The 22,694-nt window shown below is 34.3% G+C and overlaps 1 protein-coding gene across 10 annotated transcripts in view; it reads left to right on the forward strand.

Moving 5' to 3' along the window:
- stat5a (signal transducer and activator of transcription 5a) overlaps window positions 1-22,694 on the forward strand; it is a 199,095-nt gene that overhangs the window by 21,574 nt on the left and 154,827 nt on the right. For 4 of the 10 annotated variants that reach the window (XM_073937307.1, XM_073937320.1, XM_073937270.1 and 1 more), the window contains exon 2: window positions 19,025-19,187. The gene's annotated coding sequence lies outside the window, so the exon portion shown is untranslated. 10 annotated transcript variants of the gene reach the window in all.

The raw sequence follows: 22,694 nt of genomic DNA on the forward strand, positions 1-22,694 counted from the left end.
AATGCTTTCTAGTTTAATATAATTTAAAACTTAATTATTTAAATTATTTAAAATTTACTTCAAAATTTATTTCAAAATGTATTCATGTAACGTTAATACAGTGCTCAGCATAATTGAGTTCACTACGTTTTGAAAATGAATGGTTTGATTTATTTCTCATTGATTATAGGCAATGTATTTTGGTGCATTAAAACAAAACCGATTTATTAAACAGATCTATTTATTAAAATAATATTTTAGCCACCAAACATGTTTAGAAATTAAAAGATAATACAATTAAATTCAAGCAAAATATTGCAAAACATTTACAAGCTACAAAATTTGTATTTAATATTTTTCTATAATATATAAATATAGGTGGACTAGTTTTTGGGCCCTTATCATAAGTTGTTATGTAAGATAAGCTCCAGATTTGGCTTCAGAACTGATTAGTCTAACGTATATGCACAAATATAATATATAGCATAATTGTATAGCATCCTGTTGAAAATTTTAATTTAAAAGATAGATTTGTGAGGGCATACATACATACATACATACATACATACATACATACATACATACATACATACATACATACATAAATGTATATGATCCTTCAGAAAAAAATCTAACATGATGATTTTTTTCAAGTAACACTATAAGTAACATCTATGTTTAAATTTGTTAACCGTAATACATTTTTCAGACTTTTTAAACATTCAAACTTATAATAATTAATTAAAATACTATGGTATTATTTAGGGCTGCACAATATATAGTTTTAGCATCGATATCGCAGTGTGTGAATATGCAATAGTCAAATCGCAGTACATGCAATGTGGAGTCTTGGAGTCAATGTGGATTATAGTTGATTAGGTGCAACAGGGAACATGAGACTTTTGGAGTCATTTTAGTTTAACCACCAATGGGTTGTGTTTTTATTGGTTGTTTAAACATTTTAAGCAAGTTTAAAGCATTTAAGCATAAGGAACTACTTCAATTGTAGCATTAACGAAGATTAATTGTATTTAATTGTTTAAAGGGCTCCTATGATGAAAATCATCTTCTGTTTTGACAGAACTGTGTGCAGGTATAGTGTGTATACTGTCATATTGGGGTGATAAAAAGACAGCAAGTCTCTTTTTTTGATATTTCCTGACGTTAAAATAGAATCCAAATCCCTCCCGTTTTGAGGCAGACCTCAATGTGACGTAGGAGTGTAGTTTCCCTGCCCACCGAATTGATTGACAGCCGCGTAATAACATGTCTCCGTAGACAGGACGTGCGCAAAGCAACTGGGATTAAAAGATCTGTTAAGATCTCTGTGATTATCAATCATCACCAAATGCGATCAAGAATGAGTTTTACAAGTTTAAGAACGTTTTTTAAAACAGTGCATGTTTGTAATAAATTACAGCAATTTTACCATCTTTATTACCACAGCCGCATGTCAGTACAATTATAAAAGAAGACGCTTCAATCCCGGTTTGTGAACGTTAAATCATGTTTATTTTGTACATTAACATAATGGATATCCATACAGCAGTGGATATTAACGTGCATCCTGTCACATTTTGAACTTTTTAATGACAGTGTGTGTCACTCATCTTTGCAGAAAGGCTTGAATTAACCCCACAACAAATACATCAAATAATCATTGGGAAAGTTCTTAATGTAGTATTTCTCACAAACGTTATGTGAGATCTGCTTCTTTCATATCTGTCACTGTGCTGTTTATCTGACGCAGCCAAGATGGAGATTGAGGGGTCTATTTTAATGATCCATGCGCAAAGCGCAGGGCGCAAACACATTAAGAGCGTGTCAGAATCCACTTTTTGGGTAGGTGTGCTCAAAGCACCCGCTGACTGCCTGGAGCTCAGACGTGCACATATGCTGCAGTCCATGCCAGGGTGTGTGTTTGTGGTCATGTGGTGTGCGTTTTCAGCGGTATAGTGTGGACAGATCTGTTCAGAAACACTAGCTGAAACGCCAGTGTGGACATGCATCATTTTCATTCTAAAACACTGTTTTAAAACTAAATGTATTCATGTATTTGGGGTCTTTTCTTCACCTTTTGACAATTATCAGGCAGGTGGTCACAGCTACTGACAGACCACAAGTGATTCTGAAGCACTGCTCCTGTATTTAGTAACATTTAGTGTTAGCCTTTTAAAAGAAGATAATGTTTTACTTGTTAACGTTACAATGTAAACATTGCAAAGTGTGTTTGTTTTGAGTATAGCAAATATTTAATGTTGGGGGCCCCTACGCCTCATATTGTAATGAATATTGATTGTACTCGGCTTGTCTGTATTTCAGGCTTCATTTCAATGTCATGTTCGTGAAATGAGCATTTATAAGGAGGTTTTGATGGGTAGGTGGTGGCTGGGGGAGGGACAGCAGATGTCAAAGTTCAGGGCAAAGTCCAGCTCAGCTTATCTGACTGTCAGGTTCATAGAGCGGTCAGTTTACTTAAACTGCAGAGGATCTCACGGAGTCACACATCTGTCTGTCTATCTATCTATCTGTCTGTATATCTGTCTGTCTGTCTGTCTGCACATTTGTCTGTCTATCTTTTTGTCTGCACTTTTGCTTGTCTTGTCTTTCTGCCTGCATGTCTGTCTATTTGTCTGTCTGTCTGTCTGTCTGTCTGTCTGTCTGTCTGTCTGTCTGTCTGCATGTCTGTCTGTTTGTCTGCATATTTGTCTGTCTGTCTGTCTGTGTGTCTGTCTGCATATCTGTCTGTTTGTCTGCACATTTGTCTGTCTGTCTGCACATATGTCTGACTGTATGCACGTCTGTCTGTCTGTCTGTCTGTTTGTCTGCACATTTGTCTGTCTGTCTGTCTGTTCATCTTTCTGACTATTCATCTGTTATGTGAATTGGATCAAATGATTCATTAAAGACTCAACTCAAGGAAGCAGTGGGTTTACTAACTTTTTAAAGGGTCCCTTGAAGTGCACTTTTGTTCAGTCTGTGATGTGATTTGAAACGAAACATAAAGGCAGGGTGGAATATAGCGTAGTTCCTCCCTCTTTGATTTTATCACAGCTCCGCCAGTGAACTCATAAGAGAGGAATAGCAACTTAAAGGGGAGGCGGTGCATGTCAGATACTAGAGAGCATTTACTTGGTCAGAATGTTTGATGAGAAATTGAAGTATGACGTCACATCTTAGATAAATTTGTGGAAGTGACAAACTGCAAACTTTTTGATGTTTATATCTTCTAAAGGCACATTATTTAACTGTTTTGTAGCACACTGTTAGTGATTACACTGTATTTAACTGTAATATAATCTGTATTTTACTGTAGGACAGTTATGCAGTACGTTACTGTATTTTAAAGTTGCATTGTGAAAATTACTGTATATTTTACAGTATAGATGTACATACAACCCTGTAAATACATATACAGTAAGATACATGGTGCTGTAAATGTAAATACAGTATTATTTGCTGTAACTGATTTACAGTAAGTTACTGGTAATCTGCTGACTGTACATTACTATGGACGCTACAGGAGGTTGTCAACAGGATAGCTTAAAGATATCCTTTAGCCCAGTGGTTCTCAACTGGCTTGGCCATGAGACCCACATTTTTACATGGTCATCAAACCCACATTTTTAGGAACTATAATATAATGTATAATGTTATACATTATATTATAATGACAAATAAATCAAAAGAAAATCACAGAGACTTACAAATAAACAATATTTTACTGCTGTCATTTAACAAAATATATCAAGTTATAGAAATAAAACGTCAAATACTGTAAACAGTGGTAAGGAAAGGTTCGGTTACCATTAACTAAACTGAACTGTTAATAAAACATTAACACTGATCCTGTTGAACAGAACAAACCATTCAATTAAAGTCAAATGATTAAAACTATCTTAAACATTTTTATAATAATCACCAGTTATTTGCTCCTCTGCTATTGTGTGGGCTTTCTTGGCCTTTGCTAAACGGTGAGCACAGTAAGATGGGCGAAGTGCCTGTACTTGTTTTAAACATAAAGATATCAGGCACTTTTGTCATGCCCTCAGCTATTGGAGTCAACTTTGAAAATAGTCTACAGGTTTGTCCTTGCAACTGGGATGGTTTCTAAATGTCGTTTTAATTTAGAAGGTTTCATGCTCTCTTGTGAGAACACCTCACTGCATATGACACACTGAGGTTTTAAGCCTTTTTTGTCGTCAGTTTACGTTATGCGAATCCATACTTTACATATTCGGGGTCGTACTTGCGCTTCGACATATTTGCTGCTATAATTAAATGAAGTTTCACGTCAAATGGTACGGTTGTTGCGCGCATTTCAAAATTCGAAGCTAAATAAGTAAAAAATGTAACTTCTGTTGTTTTCTTGACCACACACTCCGTGACCCACTGAAAATGTTTGCGACCCAAAAGTGGGTCGCGACCCACCAGTTAAGAAGCGCCAACGCAATCTCAAGGCAATGTGTAACATTTTGATTTAGTGGCTAATTCTATGAATTTGTACCATCTAATTCATACAATTTAGTGCGATTTGCTCATCATCCAGTGACGGTTGGGGTTAGGTCCCAAGCGTCTTTTTTAAAATCTTACATTTTCGTATGACTAAATTAGCCACTAAACTGACAAAACATAAAATACTTCCGTTTCCTCGTGAGATCAGGCTGCTTTATACCGATGCTAACATGTAAAAAGCTTTATTTTGATTTCATAGGGACTTCTTACAGCATATCTATTCTACATTCTGTATGCTTCAGTGTGCATGTGGCCAACGCTTTAGATCTGTTCCAGTTGATTCGAATGAGTAAATCTCTCCTGACTGCTCACTGTCAACCATGCTGTGCCTGTTTGTTTCTCCATCTCTCTTTCTCTTTCTGTTTTCTCCCAGAGAATAAATCACCCATAGAAAAGGCGGGCCATAAAGCCAGCTTGTGTGAGAGCAGAGAGGAGTGTGTTTCTGTCCCGCTTAAACCTATTACAGGCTTACCGAGCCAAGCAGCGCATAGAAATAGAGGATGTAATTTAAGACAGCGACAGACAGATGCTTGCTTACTCATCTGTGAGTATTAAGGCAAGGCACTGCAGGTGAAAAAGGGGAAATATAAGGGTTAATTAATATTTGTCATCATACATCACCAGTTGGTTAATTACTTCAGGAATCGCATGCGCAAGTTGATGTGAAATCTAAATTGGCTGTGTTTATTTTACTAGCACACATTGTTATTATTTTGGTGAAAAATTAATCTGTGCAAGTTAATACTTTGATTAAAGATGGCTGTTTTGGTATTCTTTAATCAAAGTCTGATCATTCGCTTCTGTGTTTGGAGTGTCGGTCCTTCTCTGATGTCAGTTTGACGGATTCTGTCACAATATTCTTAACCCTGCCTTACTTACCATTAGTTTGCTAGTAGTAATCCTCTACTCATTATTCTGTTTTAGTACATCAACATACTGAAATATAAAGGTGTACTCACATTAGGCTATCTAAAACGTGCCCGGGCTAATTGACTGCCTTTTCCTGGTTCGTTTGACAAGTGTGAGTGCTGCGAATCGCACATTGGTGAGTGTGCCAGAGCGCAGTTCAGTTGGGTTTTGCTGCGGTATGCTTGTAGAGTGCAAAGAGTGCCTGAGCCTGAAACTGAAGATGCAACGTCACTTTCAAGGGACTGTTTCATAGGGATTTATTAATCATTCTTACATTTCAATAAACACGAACTGTCATAGTTTATTAAAGATGCAAACCTCTTGCTGCATGACAGCTACACCTTCAGCAAACCTCCTGATAAAAGCATGATGACTTTCATGAATATTTTCGAGCATCAGCAAAAGATTTGACTGTGTGTCAGTGCATCCCAAATGACTTAAAATAAAACAAAACAATATAACTAAGAAGGGGAGAACAATTGCGCCCCGGCACGGTGAGTACACCCTGAGTCTCGACAACATCCATTTCACACAGATTTTAAAATGTTATGCTCAAATATGCAAACAAGGAAGCATTTTTCAGTGAACTATGCACTAATTTTCATAAAGTTCAAACTCAGAATCTATAATATTAGATGAAGTGAGTTTCAAAATTCTTGTTTAATTTTTAGGCATGTTTTGCATGTTACAAATGTGATTTTGGGTGTCCTTTTTATGACTTCATAATTATGTGCAATATTTTATGAAATATGAAGTGATAAAAAGTAATAGAAATGCCAAAGTAAAGACATTTTCACAATTATTATGTAGATTTATTTGTTTATAATAAGAGTATGCATAAACATCTTTTTTTCGGTGTCAGAAAGAGTGTTGCTCTGGTTTATTGTACAAGAAAAATAAAAGTTTTTTGAAAAAAAGGGCCTTTTAAATTATGTATTGTAATTTTTCATTTACATACAAGAATTTATGGGATTAAAATATTATATTATTATTACATTATTAGCCCTTATGTTTATTTTTTCCCCAATTTCTGTTTAACGGAGAGAAGATTTGATCAACACATTTCTAAACATAATAGTTTTAATAACTCATTTCTAATAACTCATTTGTTTTATCTTTGCCATGATGACAGTAAATAATATTTTACTAGTGTGTCTTATTATATTTGACTAAATGTCTTAAAGTGACATTTAAAGGCTTAACTAGGTTAATTAGGTTAACTAGGCTGGTTAGGGTAATTAGGCAAGTTATCGTATAACAATGGTTTGTTCTGTAGACTATAGAAACAATTTATAGCTTAAAGGGCCTAATAAATTTTGACCTTTAAATGGTTCTTAAAAAATTTTAAACTGCTTTTATTCTAGCTGAAATAAAACAAGCAAGACTTTCTCCAGAAGAAAAAATATTTTTCAGTCATACTGTGAAAATTTCCTTCCTCTGTTAAACATCATTCGGAAAATATTTAAAAAGAAAAATAAAATTCAAAGGGGGGCCAATATATATATATATATAAATTATATTTTGGTGTTTTTTCTGTTGGGCTGAACAAAAGAACACTTCATGAAAAGCCAAAAAATTACTGGTTTATTGAATAAACAGTGCTTTTTGCCTGTGGTTTGTTGCCTTAAAAAAAGTAAAAAAACAAAAAAACAAAAAAAAACACCCCATAAAACTGACAGCTCCGAGCTCAGAAATGTTATGCTATATAAACAACTCTTTATATTATTCAGTATGACTGAGGTGATTGTCATAGTGGTTCACGATAATCTACTGCAGACATGAATTCATCCAAGAATATTTCAGACTAGAGTAATCCAGACATATTTCATTCAGGGTTCTGTGATCTGGATCAAATGGCTCATTGAGAACATTCAAAGCAAATGATTTAGTTCATGAATCAGCGCTTTAGACATCAGTAGTTCTCACATGAACTCCAGCAGAGAGCCAATACCAAGATTTACAGTCAGTATTACTTTAAGGAAGCATTATTTTTTGCCATGTTTGACAACCCCAGTCAGTTTTCATTCATTATACTGAAAAGAATAAGAAAGATATTTACATATCAACTTTTATGTTTTTCAAAAAAAGAAAAAAAAATATCATTTATGAGTATATTTGAGCTAGTGATTTTTACCAGATGTCATATTGTACAAAACTGACTCATGTTTTTAATTTTTTTGCTTGAAGGTGGAGAGCCCACTCAGTGTTTGTTCTGAAAAATTACATCCTACTGTTTTATTGAACTGTTCTGCTTTTATAATAACTACAGTAGAGTTTTTCTATGAAGTAAACTCACTTCATTCAGCAAACTTTTACTAGGCAAAATGTTAAAATTGTTAGGTTTTAATTAGAAAAAATTTTATCATATCTAACTTTTATTGTTTTTATTTTCTTGTGTTTTTTAATTGCATTTATTTGTTATCAATTTTTTTTTTTGCCATGAAAATAGCCTTTGTTACTGATATGGGATTGAATAAATATATACAATACTATACGATACTATATGACACAATACGAGATGATATGATGTTTGTCAATAAAGTTGGACACTGAGGATTGGCATTTGCATTCATGCCTAAGGAGTTTAATGGTGTAATTACATTTAAGTAACTGGATGCTAAAATAGTTCACCAGAAGTAGGTGACCAAGTTGGCACTACATGCTTAGTGGGTACTGTGATATTTATTTATTTATTTATTTATTTATTTATTGACTTAATAATTTTTGCTGTACTAATGTACATCAATGTTAAAAAATAAGAATGTTTATGCACAAAGCATAAACTGACTTTAATTACATTTGTAAAACATTTAAAACATTTGAAAGTTTATCAATAAATGCAAAGTTTATAACAAAACATGTTACATGAATATATTTCTTTATTAATTTAAATGTTGTTTGAATATTTTAAGCAATGTACATTTTATAAAAATATTTTTATTTATTTGCAATTTTCGAAATGATCAAATATTAAATTATTTCCTTACTATAACCAATTTGTGTCTATATAACAACAAATCATCAAATTATGAGATTTGATTAAGTAAATAAATGTGGAGCCTGTGTGGCACAATTAACTTTTCACAAAAATCACAATATTTTTTTTTAACTAAGCATTTGAAAGTACATCAGTAAATAAAATAAGTTATACGAATGTAATTTTTAAAAAAATTTGAATATCATTTAAATATTTTAAGCAATATTCGTTTTTATAAAAACATTTGTAATTTTTTTCAGTTTAAATTGAAATTGAAAATAATTTAATTAACTAAATACATTTCATTAGAGTCTTTGTGGCACAAATATCTTAGTGAACTTTTCAAAAAAATCACAATAAATTACTTTAAAAAACATTTTAAAGTTAATCAATATATAAAATATGTAAAAATTAATGTATTTTTTAAATTAATTTGAATATCATTTGAATGTCAGTGCTGTCGTCTCACAGCAATCAGGTCGCTAGGTTGCTGGTTCGAGCCTCGGCTCAGTTGGCGTTTCTGTGTGGAGTTTGCATGTTCTCCCTGCGTTAGCGTGGGTTTCCTCTGGGTGCTCCGGTTTCCCCAACAGTCCAAAGACATGCAGTACAGGCTAATTGGGTAGGCTAAATTGTCCGTAGTGTATGTGTGTGTGTGTGTGTGTGTGTGTGTGTGTGTGTGTGTGTGTGTGTGTGTGTGGTGTGTGTGTGTGTGTGTGTGCGTGGATGTTTCCCAGACGTGGGTTGCGGCTAGAAGGGCATCTGCTGCGTAAAAACTTGCTGGATAAGTTGGCGGTTCATTCCGCTGTGGCGACCCCGGATTAATAAAGGGACTAAGCCGAAAAGAAAATGAATGAATGAATGAATCATTTGAATTTTAAGCAATATACAATTAAAAAAAAACATTTTATCTATTTTTAGTTGAATTGAAATGATTAAATGTTAAAATTAATTACTATCTATAACCACTTTGTATCTAAAAATAATACATTTCTGTGATTTAATTAAGTAAATAAATGTAATTGAAGTCTGTGTGGCACAAAGTGAACTTTTCACAAAAATCACAATAAATTTATTTTCAAAAAAATAAAACATTTGAAAGTTAATCAATACATATGTTAAATGAATGTATTTTTTAATTTATTTGAATATCATTAGAATTTTTAGCAATATACAATTTATAAAAACATTTTATTTATTTTTAGTTTGAATTGAAATGATTAAATGTTCAAATTAATTACTGTCTATAACCACTTTGTATCTATATAATAAAACATTTCAGTGATTTCAGTAAATTAATGTAATTGAAGTCTGTGTGGCACATATTTCTAAGTGAACTTCATAATCATATTAAATTATTTTAAAAAGCATTTGAAATTTCATCAATGAATAAAATATGTTAAATTGATATATTTATTTATTTGTTACGAAATGATCAAACATTTAAATATGAAATTAATGATGGACTATAACCATTTTGTATCTATATAACAACAAATATACGTGATTTAAGTAATGAAATTTCATTGATGTTTGTGTGACAAACTTTTCACAAAAAACACAATAAATTAGTTTAAAAATAAATGCAATTAATTCGTTTGAAATTTCAACAATAAATAAAATATGTTAAATGAATACGTTTCTTTATTAATTTGAATGTCATTTGAATATTTTAGGCAATTTACATTTTTATAAAAACATTTTTATACATTTTTTATTTGTATTGTAATGATCAAATATTTAAATTAATTACTGACTATAACCATTTGTATCTATAAACTAATACATTTCTGTGATTTAAGTAAAGGAATTTCATTGGAGTCTGTGTAGCATAAACACCTAATTAAGGTCATGCTGATTGCCATTTGGGCCAGCGGATTGAGGAAGGCCTTCAGGAGATTAACTTATCCCAGGACAATCTTACAACACCACTGAGGATGATAATGAAATCAGTACATGATCCATAAGCTGTTGTGATTAGCGTTAGATGCTCAGAATGCTCCACTAATCGGGTGGACAATTCAGATTGATTTTAATGCTCATATAATCTGATCTTATCCTCTTCTAATGATATATTGACTCCTCTTTTGGTCTTTTGTCTCGTGCTAGATGTTACACGGTACAAAACGAAAAGGTAAAGACCTTAGTGGCTATTAAAATTGAATGGTTGTGACTATGAGGCAGCGTAAAACATGTATGATAGAACCAGAAATACCTCATGGCTAATTTAACACCCCGCTTGGAGACGTTAAAAAGTTTTCTGATGAGGGCATGAACACAGCGGCTGAGAAAAGGGTTTGTTGAGGACATACACACTCGTTGAACTGTTTCGAGCATTCCTAGTTGTGCTCGAGTTCACTTCTCTGTTGAAGACTCGGAGATTATCATCGTTATCAGAAATGTAATCAATTTAAATGCACTGACAAGGCAGAAATAAGCACTGCTGATGCAGTGAAAGTTAAGAAGGCAACCTAAAAAGTCAAATCATACATTTTAAGTACAAATCAATCTACTGATTTTAATAATTTAGGTTTACAAACAGCTCAAAGACTTAAAGGGCACCTAAGGTAAAAAATCTACTCTTCAAGCAGTTTGGACAGATCTGTGTGCTGGTATAGTGTATAGACCGTCATACATGGGGTGATATGAACACACCCAGTCCTTTTTTTTCAATTTAACTACAAAAAAAGGGTCGGCCAATTGGAGCTGTTTTCAAATCGATCGCACCATTACGTAGGTGTGCGATCCCCCGCCCACCGAATTGATTGACAGCTGCGCGCATTAACATGTTCAGGTAGTCGCGTGTATATGTCAACAAGACCAGGCAAACATACGCAAAGCAACCGGGAACAAAAGGTCTGTTCTGTTCGCTAGGATCAGCAATCATCATCAAATGTGATTACGAGTAAGTTTCACATGTTTAAAGTGTTTTGAAACAGAGTATGTGTGTAATTAATTACAGCGTTTTACTTCAGCTTTACTTCATCAGCACAGCCGCGTGTCAGAACAACTATAAAAGAAGACGCTTCAATCCCGGTTTGTGGAAGTTAAATCAGGTTTATTTTGTACATTAGCATAACAGATATCCACACTTGAGGTTAGCCTTAACTAGGCTAAGCGCGCTCTGTCTGTCTGCCTGCCTGCCTGCGTGTGTGTGTGTGTGTGTGTGTATCATCTGCGGTGTGTGTGTTTGTGTGTGTGCGCGCGCGTTAACTTTGTAACGATATTGTGTGTGACTCATCAATGCAACTTCACAATACTGATTAGTAAAGGTTAGTTCTTACTGTAGTATCTCACAAACGCTACGTGAGACCTTCTTCCTTTAAGTCTGTCTGTTGTCTGACGCAGCTGAGGGAGGAGGCATGTAGAAATAGTGGGCGGGAAAGAAAAAGCTTAAAGGCGCAGTACGACAAAACCACTCCCTGCTGGAAATCAGTATAAAACAGCATCTTGTAAAAGGTATAATGAAAAATCTGATGGGTATTTTGATCTGAAACTTTATATTCACATTCTAGAGACGCAAAAGACTTATATTAAATCTGAAAAAAGGGGTAACCTAGGTGCCCTTTAAATGTTAATCTGTCATTAATATTAATAATTCATTTAATGTTTTCCCCATCTTCAACTGTCTAATTTTGGTGAGCCTGTGTGAATTGCAGCCTCAGTTTCCTGTTATAGCTGACAGAAGGGGCACCCGGTGTGGTCTTCTGCTGCTGTAGCCCATCTGCCTTAAGGTTGGACGTGTTGTGTGCTCAGAGATGCTCTTCGGCATAATTCAGTTGTAGCGAGTGGTTGTTTGAGTTACTGTTGCCTATCTATCCCCACATAGCTAAATATCTCTGGCCCACACAACCAGCTATTGCTTGGCCCACATGCTGCAGTGAATTAAGTACATGACTGGACCAAGTCTGGCTTCCAGACAAGGGCCAAACATGGACCATATCTGGGCCAAGTCTCAGTCAATTTAATAACCCATAACTGGGCCAGATATGTTGGTGTGTCACGACTGCAATGAAATTGATAAACCCATAAAGCCTTACCTTTTAGATGCGCTATTGGTGTGCTTTTTCTCGAATCGACCTGATTGGTAGATTTTTTTTTTCCTTTATTCAAAAATAATAAAAAGTGTATTTTAAATGTGGGTCAAAATAGGCCAAACTTACATGGCCCACATATCCATTGTTAGCATCTGTGCCCAATACTACATTTGATATCTGGCCCAAGTATTGTGTGCCGCCTTAAAGACGATGCCACCTCTGCCAAATCCGGGTCATGTTTGGCCTACATGCTGTATACCAGTGCTGGATGAATGCCTGCTGTGCCAGATTTATGCCAAATCTGGGCTAGAATTCTTTGCTATCTGGGTCAGCTCGAACCAGTCTGGCCATTCTCTTCTGACATCTGGCATCAATAATTTGCAAAAGATTCAAAGTAAATCGGCACACTGCCACTTTAGCTCTCAAAAAGTTTTATTTAGTCAAAATTACAAAAACACTACGTTTCGACCGACATGGTCTTCATCAGGACCATCAACACCTGATGAAGACCATGTCGGTCGAAACGTAGTGTTTTTGTAATTTTGACTAAATAAAATTTTTTGAGAGCTAAAGTGGCAGTGTGCCGATTTACTTTGAATCTTTTGCTACTTATGTTTGTTTTTTGATCGTGCACCTGCCTTCAAGATTTTTCTAGATGTGCGCACATTTCTGTTTTTTATCAAAAATTTGCGCCCACAGAACTGCAACTCACTGGATATTTTATTTTTTTCCAAAGCATTCTCTGTAAACCCTAGATATGGTTGTACATGAAAATCCCAGCAGTTCAGCGGTTTCTGAAATACTCAGGCCAGCCCAATGCATTGAGTTGCTGCCATGTGATTGGCTGATTAGAAATTTGCATTAACGAGCAGTTGTACAGGTATATCTTATAAAGCAGGTGTGTGTATGTGCGACAGTGCTGCCATCTTAAAATGTATTTATTTTATTAACAAAATTATACGAACATGCTATTGAATGTAACATTTAAATGCTAGATTACAAAGACCAAACAGTTTTTATTCCAAATAAGTTTTATAAAACAAACACTAAACAAACAACTCTACAAATTGATGTCAAACTGTCACACTGCAGTGTGCCTCTTGTTTCCTCTTTTGGATTGGATGCTATTGTTGTATAACTAAAGCAACACCACATACAAATGGCCTTTTGAAATGCATCTACTTTCCCTTGATTATATGTATGTACATGGTCTGCTTAAGGCCTCTTTTAGTCCTCTTATCCCAAGCTCATAAAATGCATTTTGTTTAATCCACCTCAACATATTTTCCCCCTCCCTCTCTCGTCTCTCTATTTCTCTCTCTCTCTCTCTCTCTCTCTCTCTCTCTCTCTCTCTCTCTCTCTCTCTCTCTCTCTCTCTCGTCTCTCTCTCGTCTCTCTCTCTCTCTCTCTCTCTCTCTCTCTCTCTCTCTCTCTCTCTCTCTCTCTCTCGTCTCTCTCTCGTCTCTCTCTCTCTCTCTCTCTCTCTCTCTCTTTCTCTCTCTCTCTCTCTCTGTCTCTCTCTCATGGCTTGCTGTAAACAGTTCAACATCAGAGTTTTGTCCTACACAGCAGCAGCCAGTCAATTCCTTTGTTGACAGTGGTGACTGTATGGCTCGACCAATCAGCTCGCTCAAACTGACAGCCATTCCCCTGCGCGGGCTTTGATTGGCTGCAATATGGCCTGGGCTCTGCGTTCAGAGGTGGTCTCGAGACTCTGCCTTATTTAGATTAAAAGTTTGAATTAAAAAATAATGTTAAGGCACGAGAAGGAGAGTGAGCGCCCGCAGCATAAGACATCAATGATTTACAGCAGTAAAGTATCTCATGTCTCACCGTAAGTGCAGGGCAGAATTTATGCTGTTTTGCAGTGATGAGGACTCGAGGATGAAATGGATGCACAAAATCTACATGAGGATTTGTCAGGTCCAACATTGTTTGTGTGTGTGTGTGTGTGTGTGTGTGTGTGTGTGTGTGTGTGTGTGTGTGTGTGCGCGCTTGTGCTACAGCAAGTAAAATGAGCATTGAATATGTGTTTTTCTCAGTGCTTATCTTCGGTTTCCCTCACAGTCCAAAGACATAGGTGAATTGAATGAAGTGAATTGGTCGTAGTGTATGTGTGTGTATGGGTGCTTCCTAGTACTGGGTTGTGGCTGAAAGGGCATTTGCTGCGTGAAACATATGCTGGAATGGTTGACGGTTCATTCCGCTGTGGCGACCCCTGATAAAAAAGGGAATAAGCCGAAGGAAAATGAATGAATGAATGAACCCCCAACCCTGAAAAGAACTTCTGAAATATATTTAGTTCCTTGTGTAAAATGCTTTTTGGTAATGATAGCTACCAGATGCCTTTTGTATGGTGATTGGAGCCACATACATTACTCATGGTATGATTTTATTTTTTATTCCAGACTTAAATAATGTTGAAAAAGGATCTCAAATCAACTCTGATTTCTAGTTCTTTTTTTAAAATTGGTTTCAGACTCGGTGATTGGCCAGGCCATTCTAGCAGATTTTATTTATTTATTTTTTTTTGTAGCCAGTTTTGAGAAAAATATTCCTTACATTTCAGGATGAAAAGATACTGTAAGCTCATGCTTTAGTTTAAGTTACAATTCTTGCTATTACCAAACCATTAACTATGATTTTAGATTAAAAAACTTGTAATTAGCTGCTTGTTGCTTATTTTTTAAGCTAGTAGTTGGATTTAGTTACTGGGTATATATTAGGAATGTAAAATAAGATTATGAAGAGAAATTAGTGTGTTTATGTGACCCCCGAGTGATTGTAAATCAGAATATAGCCAGCTAATATTGCTCAGATAATGAAGTAAATGAGTTTGTATGGGGTTCACTGTTGAAGAATAAAAAAAAAGTTGCAAAATTTACTGTAAAAACAGCAGCTTTGGTTTTTAGTATCTTACCGTTAAAAATGCGGTATAACCATAAAATAAATTTGTAACTATAATGGCAAATTAGCATATTTCATTAATTATAGATTATGGAGTTTCTAGTTTGTGTTGGGGTTCACTGTTAAAGAAATAATAAATCTGTCAAATTTACGGTAACATAAAACAGCAGCTGTGGTTTCCAGTACCTTACTGTTAAAATACGGTACAAATCTTTTTTTTTTTTTTATATAATTTTATGGTAAATTAGCATATTTAATTAATTATAGGTGATGGAGTAAATGATTTTTCTTGTTTGTGTAAGGGTTCTCTGTTAAAGAAGCAAAAAAAAATCTGTAAAATTAACAGTAAATAAACAGCAGCTGTGGTTTTCAGTATCTTAGCGTTAAAAATGCGGTATAACCATAAAAGAAACTTGTTACTAATATGGTAAATTAGCATATTTCAATTACTATAGATAATGGAGTTAATGATTTTCTTGTTTGTGTTGGGGTTCACTGTTAAAGAAACAATAAATCTGTCAAATTTACGGTAACAAAAAACAGCAGCTGTGGTTTCCAGTATTTTACTGTAAAAATATGGTACAAACCATTTTTTTTTCAAATTGTTATAGTAAATTAGCATATTTAATTAATTATAGGTGATGGAGTAAATGATTTTCTTGTTTGTGTTGGGGTTTACTGTTAAAGAGGTAAAAAAAATCTGTAAAATTAACAGTAAATAAACAGCAGCTGTGGTTTTCAGTATCTTAGCGTTAAAAATGCGGTATAACCATAAAAGAAACTTGTTACTAATATGGTAAATTAGCATATTTCAATTACTATAGATAATGGAGTTAATGATTTTCTTGTTTGTGTTGGGGTTCACTGTTAAAGAAACAATAAATCTGTCAAATTTACGGTAACAAAAAACAGCAGCTGTGGTTTCCAGTATTTTACTGTAAAAATATGGTACAAACCATTTTTTTTTCAAATTGTTATAGTAAATTAGCATATTTAATTAATTATAGGTGATGGAGTAAATGATTTTCTTGTTTGTGTTGGGGTTTACTGTTAAAGAGGTAAAAAAAACTGTAAAATTTACAGTAAATAAACAGCAGCTGTGGTTTTTGGTATCTTGCTGTTAAAAAATGCGGTACAACCATAAAATACATTTCTAATTATAATGGTAAATTAGCATATTTCTTCAATTATAGATAAAGGTATCAATGATTTTCTTGTTCGTGTTGACATTCACTGTTAAAGAAATAATACATTTGTAAAATTTACGGTAACAATAAACAGCAGCTGTGGTTTCCAGTATCTTATCGTTAAAAATACGGTATAAACCATAAAAAATGTACAATTTGTATTGCAATTTTGCATATTTTATTAATTATAGGTAATAGAGTAAATTAGTTTCTTGTTTGTGTTTAGTTTAACTGTAAAAGAATTTTAAAATCTGTAAAATTTATGGTAAAAAACAGCAGCTGTGGTTTCCAGTATCTTACTGTTAAAAATATGGTACAAACCATAACATAAATTTAATTTTTTTATGTTAAATTAGCATATTTCATTAATTATAGATAATGGCGTTAATGATTTACTTGTTCGTTTTGGGGCTCATTGTAAAAAAAAATATATATGAATCTACAAAATTGACAAAAAACAGCAGCTGTGGTTTCCAGTATCTTATTGTTAAAAATATGGTACAAGCCATAAAAAAATATAAAATTCTAATGGTATATTAGCATATTTAAATAATTATAGATAATGGAGTAAACGATTTTCTTGTTAGTCTGGGGGTTTACTGATAAATTGTTAAAAAATCTGTCACATTTACGGTAAAAGTATCTTACCGTTAAAAAATACGGTACAAACCGTAAAATAAATTTTATGGTAAATTAGTATATTTCATTAGTTTATAAGGTTAATACACCACTGTTTTGACGTAAATAGATAAAAACAGCCATATAAGCATGTGTAGATGAGTAAGTCATATAAACCAAATCATCCAAACTTTTCCCATAAGCAGAGAAGAAGAATACTATATACATGAAGGTGCTCCGTGTCATTCACACAACTGCTAAACACCATCATGGTAACACACACACAAATAAAGTAATGGAATAAACATTATTTATCCACTTTAGATGTAACATAAGACTCTAATGTACATAAAACCATAGTAATGTCAACCAAAACATAAAAAGTGTCATGCAGGGAATTCTGGGAACATAGGTTTATGTTTATTCACCCTATATATTATGGAAACTCACTGTTAAGAGGCTAGAGTTTTTTAATGTTAGCGTTTTCACAGTTGTTGTATTTTTACCGGCCATTTTTAATGTTGTGTTTACATTTTGGCACTCTAATAGGTATGCTGTAAAACACAGGTCTGGCTAGTAGTCGGTGGCCCCTATTGTATGCTTCAGTGAACCATACAGCTCATGCTATTGATTAATTTCCCAGCACCCATAACAGCTAGCCTAGCTGTTTACACTTAAAACAGTGGAGAGCCATTAGATGTGCCACAGTATACACTTTCTCAAACTTCAGCACACAAAGCCCTAATGCTGAACAGACTGTTAATTCTCACTAAGGCTAATGATATAGCATTAGCCGAGATTACCACTGAGGCTGCTTGTATTGTAGGCTAAGCTAATGCTCTAGAGTCATTGTGAAGGAAACCGCATGACGGACGTAAACGATGATACTCCGGCCTTTGTTGTCACAATAGACTTACATCATTCATCCAATCGAATTAACCCTTTGCTCTTTGGCATCGCGACGTTCAATTCAGTTTGTCTTATTTTTATACAGGTGATTGATGATGATGAACTAATGAGGAAGATGATTTACTTGTTTTGTCATGATTGTGTGTTGTTTTTAAAGGTGATTTAGAAATAAAATGTTGTTGATTTCTTTAATTAGTGCTCTAGAGGTTTTTTTCATACATTTTTTGATGTTTTAGTGTGTAAAATGTTTATTTACACTCCCAGGAATAGGGTATATGCAGAAGGACTTTTAATTTTGTAGTAACCTGCGTCAAACGCTTCTGGTGAACTGTATGTTGTTACAATATCGGCACGTTTAAGGTCTGTTTTCCTTAAAAATCTGTTATCTTCATCTTCACTGCCTGATTTTTATATGCTATAAAGTGGGTCTCATATTGTACAAAGCACTGCATAAAAATTTCCCGCGACATATCTTTAAAATACGAACATTTATTTTACCCCAGTATTTTCAATGGAGTTTCTGCGCTCACCTGCTGCGTGTTAACGGATTTTCATCTCATTTTACTCTTGAACAACTAAATAAGCGCTAAAGTCTATTTAGCTGATTGCATTTTCAAGAGTTCACACTTAGATAATGTTCGACTATGATAGCAGGGGCATGCTGTCCCAGAAGAGAACATTGAGCTCGGAGATAGATGAGCCCAAGGTTCCCGCCTGGAGTTCTGTCTGGTTCTCGAATCTGATTGGCTGATAGACGTGTGATATTTTGCATTATCAGCACTAGTACAGCTTGCTTACCCTACTGTAATACTCCGCCAACACAGAGTGACAGCAGATCAACAAACCCACGATAGTTTGACAAATATTGCTGCTGTTGGACAACATAATGTACCTTTAAGGCTTTTTCAGGTCAGAATGTAGTTGTTTGGATTGCTACTATGCAGTTTATTTATAAGAACAGTGCCTATTTTAAATATTTATAATTTCAGAGATACACCCAGTCGGCATCCATCAGCCTGTCATACTGAGCAGAGCAAAGACGGTTGACGTTGTTCATCCACAAGATGGCCACAGATGCCGCATAATAAGCCCTCAGAGGAGAAAAGATTGGCGTATTTTCAAACTACAGCTGATCAAAACATTGTAAATTTGGTGAGTGATATTCTAAGCTGATCTTTTTCTTTTGTATGTTGTAGTGCTGTATTTACACCATAATTATAGTGTATTGAGTCTGAGATGGGACTCACATTTGGGTTGGCCTCTCTTGGTATATCCATGAGTTAGTTTTTGGTTGGCCATTTGTTTTTTTTCTAATGAGTCTCTTGTTACTGCAAACTAGTTCAGTAAACGGAAAGAAAGGAGAAATGCCCGCATGTGTTTACCAATTTTCCGATCATAAACGCTTGATAGTCATTGCTTTGCTTTGGCTTTTTTGTGGTTAGTTTTTGTGATATCCCAATTGCAGCAGAGAAATACTGTAAAATGTCTCCAGACTGATGGCATTTAGTGCCGTTCAGCCGTATAATCTTAAATTGTGAGCAAAATTAACCTGTTTTGTCATCACTTTATACATTGCGCTACAGATGATAGTTCAGTGTTTTTGTACGTGTTATAGGTGTTATGTAGGTGTTATTGTATAGTTCAGTGTTTTTTTACAAATATAAAATGAATTATTAGGTGACCAGTAGGCAGTATTTTCTATTGCTGCTCCACTGATAGAGACATTTCCGCAGGATTAGTCCTAATCTGCTCCATGTGTATGTGTGTGTTTGTGTGTGTGGACATGGAGGTGATTTGAATTAATGCTGATGCCGTTTGTTATTTTTTTTTATTTTTTGAGGAAAAATGACTGCTATTGCTGAGATATTTAAAAAGAATGTGTAGAAAAAATCTCTGTGCTTTAAGTATGTAAAAATAAAACCTGATGGGGTCTAACCAGGCCGTGTGTGTGGTGTCAGTTTCCCTTATTTGGTGGGACAAAATATCTTCAATATGGATAATAATTCCTGAAATGTTGATCTCTTCTGAAATCTATCTATCTATCTATCTATCTATCTATCTATCTATCTATCTATCTATCTATCTATCTATCTATCTATCTATCTATCTATCTATCTATCTATCTATCTATCTATCTATCTATCTATCTATCTATCTATCTATCTATCTATCTATCTATCTATCTATCTATCTATCTATCTATCTATCTATCTATCTATCTATCTATCTATCTATCTATCTATCTATCTATCTATCTATCATCTATCTATCTGTCTGTCTGTCTTTCTGTCTGTCTGTCTTTCTGTCTGTCTGTCTGTCTGTCTGTCTGTCTGTCTGTCTGTCTTATCACAATGTAAGTCATCTTATATTCTGATAGTGATATAAAGTATGAATTATAGTAATTTCTGTGAAATGAATTTTTAATATATTATACATATATTTACGCATATTTATACATAATACTTTTACATATATAATTAACATTTATGATACAAATATTGATTGAAAATAGTGCTATTTGTAGACCTATTATTCATTAATACTGTACAATATTTGTTGCCATTTGTTAATTTGACTAATGTTAAAATTGCCATAAAATCAAAATGTACCGTTGGTGATCAATGATTAATAACCCTATTGTAAAGTGTAACCTTTTATACTTTACAATCAGTTTGCAATAAAATGTTTTAAAACATTTGTTTACTCTGAACATTCATACTGTATGTAATAAAGCAATACACAAAATTTTATTATCCCTGTTGAAGTAATCTATTCACTGGCAGATTAGTGCTATATAGTGATAAAACAATAAATCCTAATAAAAGCTTTCACGATTATCGAAAACATTTGAGACACTACGAAGTATTGGTATAGTTGTGTAAATAATGTCATACTAACAGACTAGATTACTTTTGGATGACTGTGTAGAACCGAGTTCATATTTTGTCACCATTTTCTAAACCCTAATAGATGATAGATAGATAGATAGATAGATAGATAGATAGATAGATAGATAGATAGATAGATAGATAGATAGATAGATAGATAGGTAGTTGTTGGAAAAATATTGGATTTACTGTACACTGTAAAAATGCTGGGTTCCACGCAATCGGTTTGTGTTGGGGTAACACGAAAGAATCAAGTTAACTAATTAGTTTTTACAAATTCAAGTAGATTAAACAATTAACTTGTTCCTCCAAAAACCTCAAGAGTTGTGTTGTTTCAGCTCATTTTGAATGAAGTAGTTTGATATCTATTGACAGTCCCCATAAAACATGGAAACTCAGCCTGTGTGAGTGTGTGTGTGTTTTCATGGGTGTGTGAGCAGAAGATATGTGATCCGGTGACGTTGTAAGACAGTGTGGGTAAACTGGGAATCAGCAGCTATTTGACCCCTGGCTGCTAAAGGCTAAAGTTCGTGGTTCAAAATGCCTGTGTGTTTACCTGTAGTGGTAAGAAAAGAATGGAGGATAACACTGATCATGTAACACTGATCAAGCCCTTTAGTAGTTAAGAAATATTAGTAATTATAATAATAGATAACTTAAATATACTTTTGACCACCCCTGTAATGGTCCATACTATTGTGAATGCATGTTTGCGCTAGGGTTGGGTCAATAGACGATGTCATCACCGATGTCCTCCGCCCCGCCCTTGTCGCTGCAGCAAACCATTCACGAAAAATACACACGTAGGCCCCATTTAGTGTTTACACTAATTCGTCTTAGTTTTAAAATGGCATTTTAGAATAAAAATGATCCATGTCCACCCTGGCGTTTCACCTAGCATTTCAGAAAAGCCGTCCTTCCACACTACACCACTGAAAACGCACATCGCATGACCACACACACACACACACACACACACACACACACACACACACACACACACACACACACACACACAGGCATCAGATGCGCTCCAGCAGTCAGCAGGTGTTTTAAGCACAAAATCCCAGAGAGCACCTCGGACAGTTTATCAAGGATGTACCACTGAATCGCGTTTCACTATAGTTGTTAAATGTGATATTTAATTAATCTTTTCTCTATCTAACGACTTTTCGGTCTTTTGAATCAATGAGGTAATGTGTCACAGCGTCAGCACACTGCTTCAATCTTTCACTCTCGCTCTTGTACTTAGTAATTTTAGGGAAACCTCAGATACTGTTGGTTGGTTCCTGTTGGTTGTGCAACTGTTTTACCAACCAAGTTTGGTAACGCAGAACACGGAAAAAGTGATTGACAGGTGGTAATTTGTGTGCAACTTATCTTTATTTAATGATTTTATTTATGATTTGGTTATGGGTAAAATAAAGACCATGCGGGTCAGGTAGATAAAACGGTATAGGCTACAAATAAATAATTTGTTATAAATTAATTGATTATTCATAAATAATAAGTTCTTCACCACTACCATCGCAATGTTTCACATTAGACATTGTACAATGCCAAGTTGTATGACATTGCCCATCCCTACTTTGTGCCAAAAAAAAAAAAAAATGTGTTAATATGTTTGAAACTGGCAAATCTAAAGAACCAACAGACAGCGTAAATGTTAACAAAGCATGTTTCTTGTAAAAAAAAAAAAAAAAGCATCTGCCTTGCACATGGAAGTAAAACATACATTAATTCATTTTTTTTTGTCGGCTTAGTCCCTTTA

Source organism: Danio rerio, chromosome 3 (genome assembly GCF_049306965.1).
Source record: "Danio rerio strain Tuebingen ecotype United States chromosome 3, GRCz12tu, whole genome shotgun sequence".
Classification (NCBI taxonomy): domain Eukaryota; kingdom Metazoa; phylum Chordata; class Actinopteri; order Cypriniformes; family Danionidae; genus Danio; species Danio rerio.